The sequence below is a fragment of the Aegilops tauschii genome, chromosome 4 (genome assembly GCF_002575655.3).
Source record: "Aegilops tauschii subsp. strangulata cultivar AL8/78 chromosome 4, Aet v6.0, whole genome shotgun sequence".
In the NCBI taxonomy this organism is placed as follows: domain Eukaryota; kingdom Viridiplantae; phylum Streptophyta; class Magnoliopsida; order Poales; family Poaceae; genus Aegilops; species Aegilops tauschii.
This window is the reverse complement of record NC_053038.3, coordinates 215,434,315-215,445,840: the sequence shown is the minus strand read 5'-3', so window position 1 is coordinate 215,445,840 and position 11,526 is coordinate 215,434,315. Positions and strand designations below refer to the sequence as shown.

The window sequence follows — 11,526 nt, the reverse complement described above, 5'->3', positions numbered from 1 at the left end:
GGTGAGTCTATTATGATAACAATCTTAAGACCTTATTCTGCTAACACTAAAACCTTATTCTGCACATCCCCACTTATCTGAACCCACCCCAGCCGGCCAGCCCCACGCACCCCACCCCATCGAATCCACCTTCTTCCCCGGTCAAGCCTCCACGGCTCCACCCATCTATCCCCGATGCCTACCTTCTGACCACCACCCACGTCCCCAGCGCCATCACCCCCACGCCCACGAGCATGGCGCCCCAGTAACCACCCGCGCCGCCCGCCCCGGGCAGCATCCCATGCCACCCCATTCTTGCCAGCACCGCGCGCCGCCCGCCCCAAGGACCACCCGCGCCGCCAGCCCCGGCCAGCACCGCGCGCCGCCCGCCCCAAGGACCACCCGCGCCGCCCGCCCCGGCCAGCACCGAGCGCCGCCCCGCGCGCCGCCCGCCCCGACCTCCATCTCCTGCGCCGACCAACTAGATCCATCCTGGCCGTCACCGGCTGCTCTGGATCTGGCGATAGGGAAGCCCCGCCGCCACCTAGTGCAGGTGCAGCATTGCACCGCCCGCTGTCCTGTCTCCTACTCCGGCTCCAAGTTCTTTCTTCGTGCGTGTGAAGTTTGCTATTGTTCATCGGCTCCCAGTTCATGCGTGTGTAGTTCCCTTTGTTTTTGCAGAGCAGCGACAGAAGATCCGACAGACGGTGGTGACCCCTCTTCCACCTACCTTTGCCGGCGTGCACTGCAGGCACCGGCGGCCTGCACTGCAGGCAGCAGTAGCATGCAGTGCGGCGCCCATGTGTGTGCAGCCCGCGGAGATGGGATGCAGAACGACGATGTTTCATTTGTGTGTATTTTGCTCACAATTGACATTTTTGCGGATTTCATTTTTTGGTTGCAGTCCCATGGGTGCACAGGTGCAGTGCTGCGGGGGTTGGACATGCAGTGCGCAGGCGACCGGCTTGCACTTCACGGGCGAAATTATGAATTTATTTTTTAAGTCCTTCGTCATTGTAATTTGTATGTGTTTGTATTGTGAATAAAGAGGAGCATTGCAGCCCTGTCTCCTATCCCATAGACCCACCAATCACAGCTCTCCCAAAAATGTGCATTGAAGAAAACAAAACAAGTACTTTTTTGAAATGCAGCTCACTTGTTTGATGGGTGCGGTGATTTTCTTTTTCCCAAGGGTTCACTATGTTGCCAAAGTGCAAAAAGTCGATTTTTTTTATGCAGCTCACTCTTTTGTTGTGTGCAGTAGAATATTTTTGGAAGAAAAGTTGATGGAGTACACTTGCCTCCTCTCAGCAGTCAGGGAGCATTCGTAAAAAGATGAGAAGAAATAAATGAAAAATAATGCAGTGCACTACGGGAAAAACCAAAACTCTAGAGAGAAAAAAGAAAAAGAAAAATGCAGTGCACTCCGGTCTTTAAAAAAGTCCACTCCGAAGGATTTCGAAGTACACTTTATTAAAGAAAATTATTTGCAAAAGTCTACGTTGTGTTTGTTGAAGAAGTTTATAAAATACTAAAAAAGAGTAGTGCGGTTCACTTTTGAGAGTGCTTGCGGCTTATTTTCATGAGTGTTGTGGTTCACTTAGACCCAAAGTAAAAACGCAAAAAAATGCAAAAAATGCCGTTCACTTTTTGTAGTGTTGCGGTTCACTCACTACCATTGTGAAGTGTAGAAAAATGTCATGCAAACGATAAAAAAATAATGTGGTTCACTTCTTGATACTATTGTGGTTCACTTATGTCTGACGTGAAGCGCGATTCACTCGCTCGTCTTGTAAAATTTACGACTAACAAAAGAAACCCCGAAGTTCACTTGCCCATCTGATGCAGTGCGGTTTGCATTTTGAAGCAGTGCGGTTTTCTATCTGATGCGGTTCACTCGTCGATTTTGGTGTCGCGAAAAACAGTGTCCGCATTTCGGTAAATTCGAAATTGCTCTTAAGCCATGGGGAATTAGAGAGCGTGTTCTACATGAAAAAGTTGCGCCTCATCGATATATTTCCAACGGCGTATAATTTGAATCATTCCGATCAGCGGTTTGTGAAAATTTCGCGAAAAACGGCGGCTGCCTCTCGTCGTCAGCCGCACCATTTTCAAAATTAACTTAAAACCGTAAAAAATCTCAAAACCATTTCTACATATGAAAGTTGCGCCTTGTCCATAGCTTTCCAACTACGTATTACACGCCTCATTTCGACAAATGGTTCAAACAATAGAGCGAAAATAGTACCGAAAATTGCAAAAATTTCAAAAAAAAGTAATTCCGTGATTTAATAAATTTGAAACTGCTCTTAAACCGTAACGAATTAGAGAAGAAAAAAGATATGAAAAAGATGCGCCTCGACGATATCTTTCCAACGGCATATCATTTGCTTTATTCCGATGAGCGGTTTAGAAAAAATCACGAAAATACGCTTGCTGTCACTCGTCGTCCGCCGCACCGTTTTTAAAACTGCTCTTAAACCGCGAGGTATCTCGAAAAGTGTTCAACATGGCGAAGTTGCGCCTAATCCATAGCTTTCCAACGGTATATTGCACGACTCGTTTCGATAAACGGTTAAAAAATAGAGCGAAAATAGTACCGGAAAAACACTGCGTGCAGTTTTTTTGCGACGGGAAGTTCACTCGCCTGAGTACTACAGCAGACTTGGTTCAAACAATGACGTGCACTTGCGTTGAGCGTGCAGTGCGGAAGTGTTATCAGAATAGTTATTCTGCTAATATTAGCAGAATAGACCAGTTGTATATATATATATCAAGACAAAACACCTAGTAATCTCACATCATGATCTATATCAAGACAAAACAAAAAATTAATCCCCTCCTAAGTCAAATTAGTTAACCTCTCTCGCGCGAGTGATGTCATAGGACAAAACCACCGCATGCATGTGCCCGTGTGTTATGTGATGTTTGAATACCCAATGCACAACTTTGACGTGGCACATGCTTCCAAAACCGGAAACGCACTACACATGCATGTAGGCCCCTCACTTCAAGCTGGCGGGAGTGTGTACACACGTGCTCGAACTTTGATATGGAATCCCACCATGATCCACAGCACACACATGCCAAGATGAACCCACCTTTTGGTCAAATTAATGCCTCTCGTTGTTGGTGGAAACTAAAAACCTTTGTGGGCTAACGAATGGGCACGTCGCATATAACCGCACGAGGGAGAGTGTCCGAGAGGACCACCAATGCATGCATGTGGCCCGAACATTATGTATGAAAGGGTTGTGTAATGCTTTAAATAACCAATTCATGACTTTGATGTGGCATATATGACTCACAAAATGCAATAATCCCACACGGAGGTTCACTGCCGGACCCCTCCCCCCACCCCCCACACAGACAGACACACACATCCGGCACCACCACAGCCACTCTGAGGCATGTCAAACTTTTTCTGCAGTGAACATGTGACGAAAGGCGGAGTGTCGTGTTAATTTAAAAAAAACAGACATCATTCGACCATTTTTATACATTGATTGATTTCCTAGGGATTTAATGTGCAAAAATCAAATTTGAGCTACATGTGCACCAAAATGTGTTGCAAAATCATATGTGTCCCTTGGTGCATGTTTCCCTGTGCGAGAGATTTCAAAATATTGAGAATATTTTTTTTAATTTAGTAAATCCAAAACTTAGTTGAAATTCATGAAACTTATCGTGGTGTCATATATGGACACCAGTAGACTGTGATATTGTATTTTTTGTCAACGAGACCCGTTTTGATATAATCTTCTTACAAACGGGAGACTATTAAAAACTGGCTACCAATATCTCATACGGATTATTTATTCGAACGGTGTGCGTTAGACCATGCCATGCTTCAGTTAAGCAGTAAAGCGGCAGAAAATAAACCAAAAAATATAAGTGCTGCCACACGCCCCGTGTGCCGTGCGAGCAGGCATGAGTTGACAGGACGCATGCGAGCAGTCCACCACGCATGCATACCGGGAGGCATGCGTGCAGGTGTGCGTATTGACGGGAGGCGTGCGAGTAGCTGTGTGAAATGATGGTAGGAATGGCAGAAGCCCGCCGCGCAGGCTCACCTGGAGGCAAGACAGCTTTTGACCGCAGCCTGCCTTGCTCCCACTGGTCCGTATTAATTGTGTGCCCGCGCCGCCCGCCATAATAGGCGGCCGCACCCTCGGTCCACAGTGGTCACCAACGTCTGGAGGATGCCACCGAAGCGCACCATTGGAGGGAGTGGCGACGCCGCGGCTGCTAAAGCACCCGCGCAACGCGTGAAGCTGAGCACAGAGGTTGCTGTTGCCACAGACGAGGTCTCGCACGGGCAGCAGCACGACCTTGACTCCTTCGGCGCCATCGTGCCCCCCCCCAGCCGGAGCCGGAGGTCAACAGTAACTCCGGCAATGACTGCGACTCCGACGGAAAACCATTTAGTCATCTATATACCCATTTGTGCGGCAAACATATCATGTGTTTTCTCTGGTTAATACCCCCGCCCCTCTATAATTTTTCTGGAATACAAATCCTATGGTTATGTTTTCTCAGTCAATGAAATCAGAGTAGATAAGATCTATTAGATGCGCGTAGTGTATTGATTGTTTGAATGTCATTCATATAGAGTTAGTGATTAATTGTTTTTTTCTGTACAAATGATTTTTGCTAATAATCCAACTAGGGTTAGCTTGCGTGCTAATAATTCGTGGCTAGATCTTGAGAATTGATTTTGAATGTCCTACATATATGTTTGTGCCTTTTTCTTCCTGATCTTGAGAATTGATTTTGAATGTCCTACATGTCATGCCATTTTTCTTTCTTATAGATTGGTATGTACACAGATCAGGCTCCGGCCAGCGCCACCGCCAGATGTAGATCTTGGACCCGGCTATGCGGCCAGAAGCGCCCCTGGACCTGAGGAACTAGTGGAATCTCCGGTGGACCGCATCAGCGATCTCCTGGACGGCATCCTTGGGGAGATCATTTCTCTTCTCCCCACCAAGGATGGATCCCGCACATAAGTCCTCGCATCTCGGTGGCGCACTGTGCCTCTTAATCTTGACTATCGTCAGCTATCTATCGATGATGATTCTAAACTACCCGGAGCCATCATCTCCTCCCACGAGGGCTCCGTTCAACGCATCTGCATCCCGGTATTCTACCTGCTGGACATACCCTGCACGGTGGCCGCCTGGCTGACATCCCGTCACTTCGATAAACTCCAGCAGCTTGAGTTCTACCATGACTATGTATGTAACATACCACGAACTGATGTATCTGTGCCCTCACCACCGATGCAATCTCGTGGTTTTCCTCCTCTCTCCACACTGCCACCTTCGCCCAGTGCCATCTAGCAGACAATCTGGTACAAATGCTTCGACTCCCACTGCTAAAAAACTTGCACTTGTGGTGGTTGATCTGTCGGAGGCCGCATTGCACACCATCATCCACTCCAGCTGCCCTGCCCTGGAGCGCTTGCTGCTTGTTTTTGGAATCGAAATTCTTATCCGTTGTCTCAAAATAAAGTCGCACCACCTTGTAAGCATGGGAATTTGTTTTTTTGGACATGACTCGTCATCGAAGATGCCCCTTCACTTCAAAGGTTGCTCCTTGATTTTGTTTAGTACCTTCACAAATAACTGTAGTCTCTACGCCTAAACTGGAGACCTTGGGTGCAATTCGTGATCCTTTTAGATGGTTCAAGATGGTGTTTGGCTCCACACCTATTGAGGTACACTTTTGGTACTAATACTATGTTCTATGCTCAATGAAGAGCTTCTCCATCATATCAGCAGTGGTGGATTCTGTCAAGACCTTACATATCAGTATGTGGTGTTTGATCTGAAAACGATTATTGGCTTGCTGCAATGCTTTCCATGTCTGGAGAATTTGTATATAAAGGTGATGATTTCACGCACATTGAAAGCCTATATATAATGTACTATAATTAATGGTTCAGCTATCACTCTTTCAACATAATCTTTTTTAGACATTAACTGTTTTCAATCTTCATCTCTATTTAGGCACTAACACATGGACGAGAAGGTATAACCAATCGATGGTTTAAGAAGCACCAGGATTTTGTCAGATCTCATGCCATTCATTTGAAGACAGTAACACTGGAAGGATATGCATCCAAAATGCAAACACTAGCTTTGTCAGATTCTTCATGTTGAATGCGAGGGCACTATTGTCCGTGAGGATTAAGTTTTTTGACAAGAATTTTCTTATAGCTGCAAGTGTTGAGCAGCATAAAAAGAAGTTTTAGGTGGACCTAAGGGCTTCTGATCGTGCTCGGCTTCTATTTACAACAGCTTGTCATCATGGACCAGTAGAATTTCTGGGCCGGGATCTTGATTTTATGGATAAGACTGATCCATTTGATTGTGACTGCCGAAAACTTTGGTTGAGTTAGATGTCATTGTCCTGTTCAATATGGATTTCGTCTAAACCTGATGAGAAATTAATCCTCGTGCTTTTGTGCTGTTTGTTAGCTGGAGTTAGATATTGTTGCCCTTTTCAACTCGGCTTTGACCCATATTTTCTTTCATACTGGGCCAATGGCTTGCCATTTCTTTAATTAAGACATAAATATTATAAGCATTCACAACATAGGGAAAGAACATCATTCTCGCGGGATCCTTGAGATCTTTGTTCATTACAGAACCGCAAGTTCTTAGCGCACACCAGCACCCACAAACTTATTTGCAGCTTGCACACCAAATGGGCTGTAATTCTTAATAAGAAAACCTGCATGGTAGCGACAGATTTGGATCTATCATTTGGGACCCACGAGTAAAAAGCCTATCCAGGGCGGTGCTAACTCGACAGTAAACATTGAGAAACCCGGTTTTAAAATTAATGTAAATCCAAAACTCGCCTCAAAATAATGAAACTTGGCATGATGTCATGTCATAGCACAAATATGTTGTTGTAAAAAATTAGTCCGACTTGGGACAAGTTTTGGTACAAACTTCTAACAAATTGGAGCTTCTCTCAAAAAGTCTCATGGTTCCGAGAGGGACCTTGTCACCTATGTGTGCGAAACTACATACGCTGTCTCCTCCCACCTTGATTTATTTTACAGAGGCAACATGCAACTATAGTAGCGTCGTCCTAAAAATATGAAATTATTCACGGTTCGTTTTGCCTTTTTATACATTATTTGAGTTTCCTAGGCATTTTGGAACATACTTTGGTGTGTGCAAAGGTCATGTGTGTACGAGCCACATATGTAATTGGATGTTCAATCTGTTTATGGAATCAAGTCCTTATAAGTTATAAGTACATATGCTATTGTTCTTTGTGCAATGACATCGCACATGGACCATACTGGGGAACCCATCGGTGATGATTTCATCAATCACTGACAATTGTATACCACCAAGCGTTTGCCCACAACACACTCGGCTTATTAGCAGCAATCGTCTGTGTTATTATCAGTCTTCGCACACATTTCTGATTACAGACCTGTCTGCCATGTATCACACACATCTTGTTATATTGAATAGTTTCTTTTCTCTTGGATCAAAGCAAATAGTTCATCCGAGTGAACCGCATGCCTTATATCGCATATACCTTGATCTGGCTGACCATTTCTTTTGTGTTGCCTAATCACAAACAGTTCGTCCAGGTGAACCGTATGCTGTATATCGCACACACCTTCATCTGGCTTCCCATTTCTTTTGTTCCTTCTCATCGCAAACAGTTAATTGAACTGAACCGTATGCCCTACATCGCACACACAACTAAAATCTGAACTATGTTTGATGCATCCGCCATTGCAAACATTTTGCACCTTTTTTGACGGTTTCTTTACACCACCGTTAGTGATTATTGCATCGCACACAGTTTCGTCAAAGGGTCTCTGATCATAGTGTCGCGTTAGCAGCATCCTGTAGTAGTGTAACTACCTGCCTGCTCGAGACCTAATTGACAAGTGAAAACTTGATGTGGCTTGAACTACGTCGATATTTCCTCAAAGAGGAAGGGATGATGCAGCACAGCTACGGTAGGTATTTCCCTCAGTGATGAGACCAAGGCTATTGAACCAGTAGGAGAACCACGCAACACTACATGAATGGCACCTTCACACAAAGAACAAATACTTGCAACCCGACGTAAAAGAGGGGATGTCAATCCCTCCCGGGTTAAAAGATAGATAAAATATTAGTTGATTGGATAAATAGATCTCGCTGGAACGCGAGATAAAATAAATAACAATAAATTGCAGCAAGGTATTTTTGTGTTTTCTGGTTAATAGATCTGAAAATAAGAGCGAATAAATATAGATCTCGAAGGCAAATATAATAAAGAAGAGATCCGTGGGCCATAGATTTCACTAGTGGATTCTCTCGAGAAAAATAGCATACGGCGTGTAAACAAATTATTGTTGGGCAATTGATAGAACTCCAAATAATTATGACGATATCCAGGAAATGATCATTATATAGGAATCATGTCCAAGATTAGTAGACCAACTCCTGCCTGCATCTAGTACTATTACTCCACACATCGACCAATATCCAGCATGCATCTAGTGTATTAAGTTCATGGAGAAATAGAGTAATGCAATAAGAATGATGACATGATGTAGACAAGATCTATTCATGTAGGAATAGACCCCATCTTGTTATCCTTAATAGCAATGATACATACGTGTTATTTCCCCTTCTGTCATTGGGATTGAGCACCGTAAGATCGAACCCATCACAAAGCACCTCTTCCCATGGCAAGAAAAATCGATCTAGTCGGCGTAGCTAAACCAAATATTCAAAGAAGAAATACGAGGCTATAAGCAATCATGCATATAAGAAATCAAAACTCAAATAACTTTGATGGATAAAATAGATCTGATAATAAACCCAAAGTTCATCGAATCCCACCAAACACACCGCAAAAAGAGTTACATCAAATAGATCACCAAGAGACCATTGTATTGAGAATCGAATGAGAGAGAGAGAGGAAGCCATCTAGCTACTAACTACGGACCCGTAGGTCTATAATGAACTACCCACGCATCATCGGAGAGGCACCAATGAGGATGATGAACCCCTCCGTGATGGTGTCTAGATTGGATCTGTGGTTTCTGGAACATGCGGTGGCTGGATTGTGTTTCATCGACTCTCCTAGGGTTTTTGGAATATTGGGGTATTTACAGAGCAAAGAGGCGGTGTGGGAGGCCGCCGAGGTGGGCACAACCCACCAGGGCGCGCCTGGGCCCCCAGGCGTGCCAAGGTGGGTTATGCTCCCCGCAGAGCCCCCCTCTTGTACTTTCTTGGCCGAACTTGTGTCTTTTGGTCGAAAAAAATCTCCAAAAAGTTTTGCTGCATTTGGACTCCGTTTCGTCTTGATTTTCTGTGAAGTAAAAAACAAGCCAAAAACAGCAACTGGCACTGGGCACTATGTCAATACGTTAGTCCCAAAAAATGGTATAAAGTTGCGATAATATGATTGTAAAACATCCAAGAATGATAATATAACTGCATGGAACAATAAAAAATTATAGATACGTTGGAGACGTATCAGCATCCCCAAGCTTAATTCTTGCTCGTCCTCGAGTAGGTATATGATAAAAACAGAATTTTTGATGTGGAATCCTGCCTAACATGTTCATCACATATTGTTTTCTTTGCAGCATGGACATTTGGACTTTTATATGATTCAAAGAAATAGTCTAGTTGATCCCTCCTATGGCTCCTCCTCCCCTCCTTCCACCTGCTCTCCACCAACCATGGATCTAGCTACTAATCTCCGCCATGGAAGGCCTTCCACACTGGTATTTCAACCCTGGCCTAGCCGTGGCAGATCAGGTACGTCGGCATTTTGAAACAGTTCTCTTCTCACCGTCTCGCAATACCAAGGAATTTTTCTTGGTGTTGTCTTTCTCCTCGGCCTCTTTTGCTCTTTCTGAAGAATCTGTGGGTGTGGCTTTGCAATGTTGCATTGGTGGGCACCCGAAAGGATTTAACGTGTCTAAGATTAGTGACAGATCATTTCGTTTCTCTGTGGCTGGTAATAAAGTGGGTCATTTCATTCATGGCCTCAAAGACCGTATTTGGCTGGATTTTATCTATGACTTTCATCTCTTCAATGGTTGTTTCAATGGCTACAAGCATTTTGATCATCAATGGCATGCCGATGAGCGCTTGGAGCCCATTGCTGCTCGCAGCCCCGTAGCCATCAGTTATAACAAGCTGGTCTTCCAGGAAACGACCCTCTGTTCTGATTTTGCCAAGGAGTTGAGCAAGTTTGCTATTGTTCCCATAGCCTCCATGGATTTTCATGACAAGAACAACAAGGAGGCTTCATGTTCTTCCACTCCCCACGTGCATGGTAGTGCCGACTGAGGACACGAGCATCATGGATGCCATGCATCACGGATCCCATGCACGCGCCTCAGATAATTCGGAATTTTCTAAGCATTCAATTGTGATTGGCAGTTTTTGGTTTTCAAGCATTATGGTATATCCACAATTACCGCAAAGTTTCCTGTCTTCTGGGCTAAGGAATGCCCCGCCACACACTTCATGGCCCCCCACGTTATCTAAACCTCACAGGGTCGATTTGTTGAGAGCGGGATATTCACAGAAGGAAGTTTCTGATCTTGCCAAAAATTGGGGCCTGCTCCATGCTAAATGCTTACAATGGGGTCACCACAACAATCTTTGCCATGCACGGATTATTTTCCTGTCATGCTCCGCTCCGGGGCACAAAAGCTTTAATTGTCCTACCAAAAAAAGGCCCATTGCTTCACGTAACTCCTTTCTGGACTCCAATCTTCATATTCCGGTCACGTCTGACCAAGATAGGCAAGTGATCAACAGACCTCCATCAATCACTCCAACTTGCCCCCTCACTCGCCCGAGCAGCCGCCCATCATCAACCGTTCGATGCAGCATCTGTGGTCACTATGGACACCTAGACACCTCTTGTTGGTGGCGGCGATGGGCCCAAAGATGGCAGTGGCGACCAAAAACCCTCACCTCCGCCCCGGACGACTCTCATTCCACCTTCCAGCCCGCCCCGCTTCCCAATGAAGCAGAGCGCTCTGCTCTAGCTGCTCCACCACCATCCACCTCGCCTGCCAATCTCGCTGTGCCCACCGGCGTCTCCACCACCATGGACAATCCGGTGAACCCCATCCCCTTCCTGCCGCCAGGATGGTCGATCAAACCTGGTCCGGCCGACCGGAAGGTGCGCGCCGACATGGCCATCAACCCCATCCCTCCGCTCAACAAAAACTTCCTCGCCATTGCGGAAGTAAGCAGATTTGTGCCACTGCATCTCCGAGAGGGTCTCCGCGACACCATTGAAGGTCTCCTGCATGAATCGGGCATGCATACTACGGAGGCCTCTGACCATCCCTTGGGTATTGGTATGTTTGCATTCGCCAACTCATTCATCAGAGATACTGCGGTCAACACTACTTTCCAACTTGATGATGAGGATCTGGTAGTCTCATTTGTTAGACATAATTCTGCCTTGAATATGCGCAATACCACATATGGGCCCAAGGTCTAGCTGATGTATATTGGGTTCCTGGATGATTATCAGACA

The 11,526-nt window shown here is 45.3% G+C and overlaps 1 long non-coding RNA gene across 1 annotated transcript; it reads left to right on the top strand.

Annotated features, from left to right (window-relative positions):
- The first annotated feature begins 116 nt into the window (after positions 1-116).
- Positions 117-1,143, top strand: LOC141021492 (uncharacterized). Its single transcript, XR_012182803.1, has 2 exons — positions 117-532; positions 661-1,143. It is a non-coding gene; the product is annotated as an uncharacterized lncRNA (long non-coding RNA).
- Positions 1,144-11,526: the final 10,383 nt, after the last annotated feature.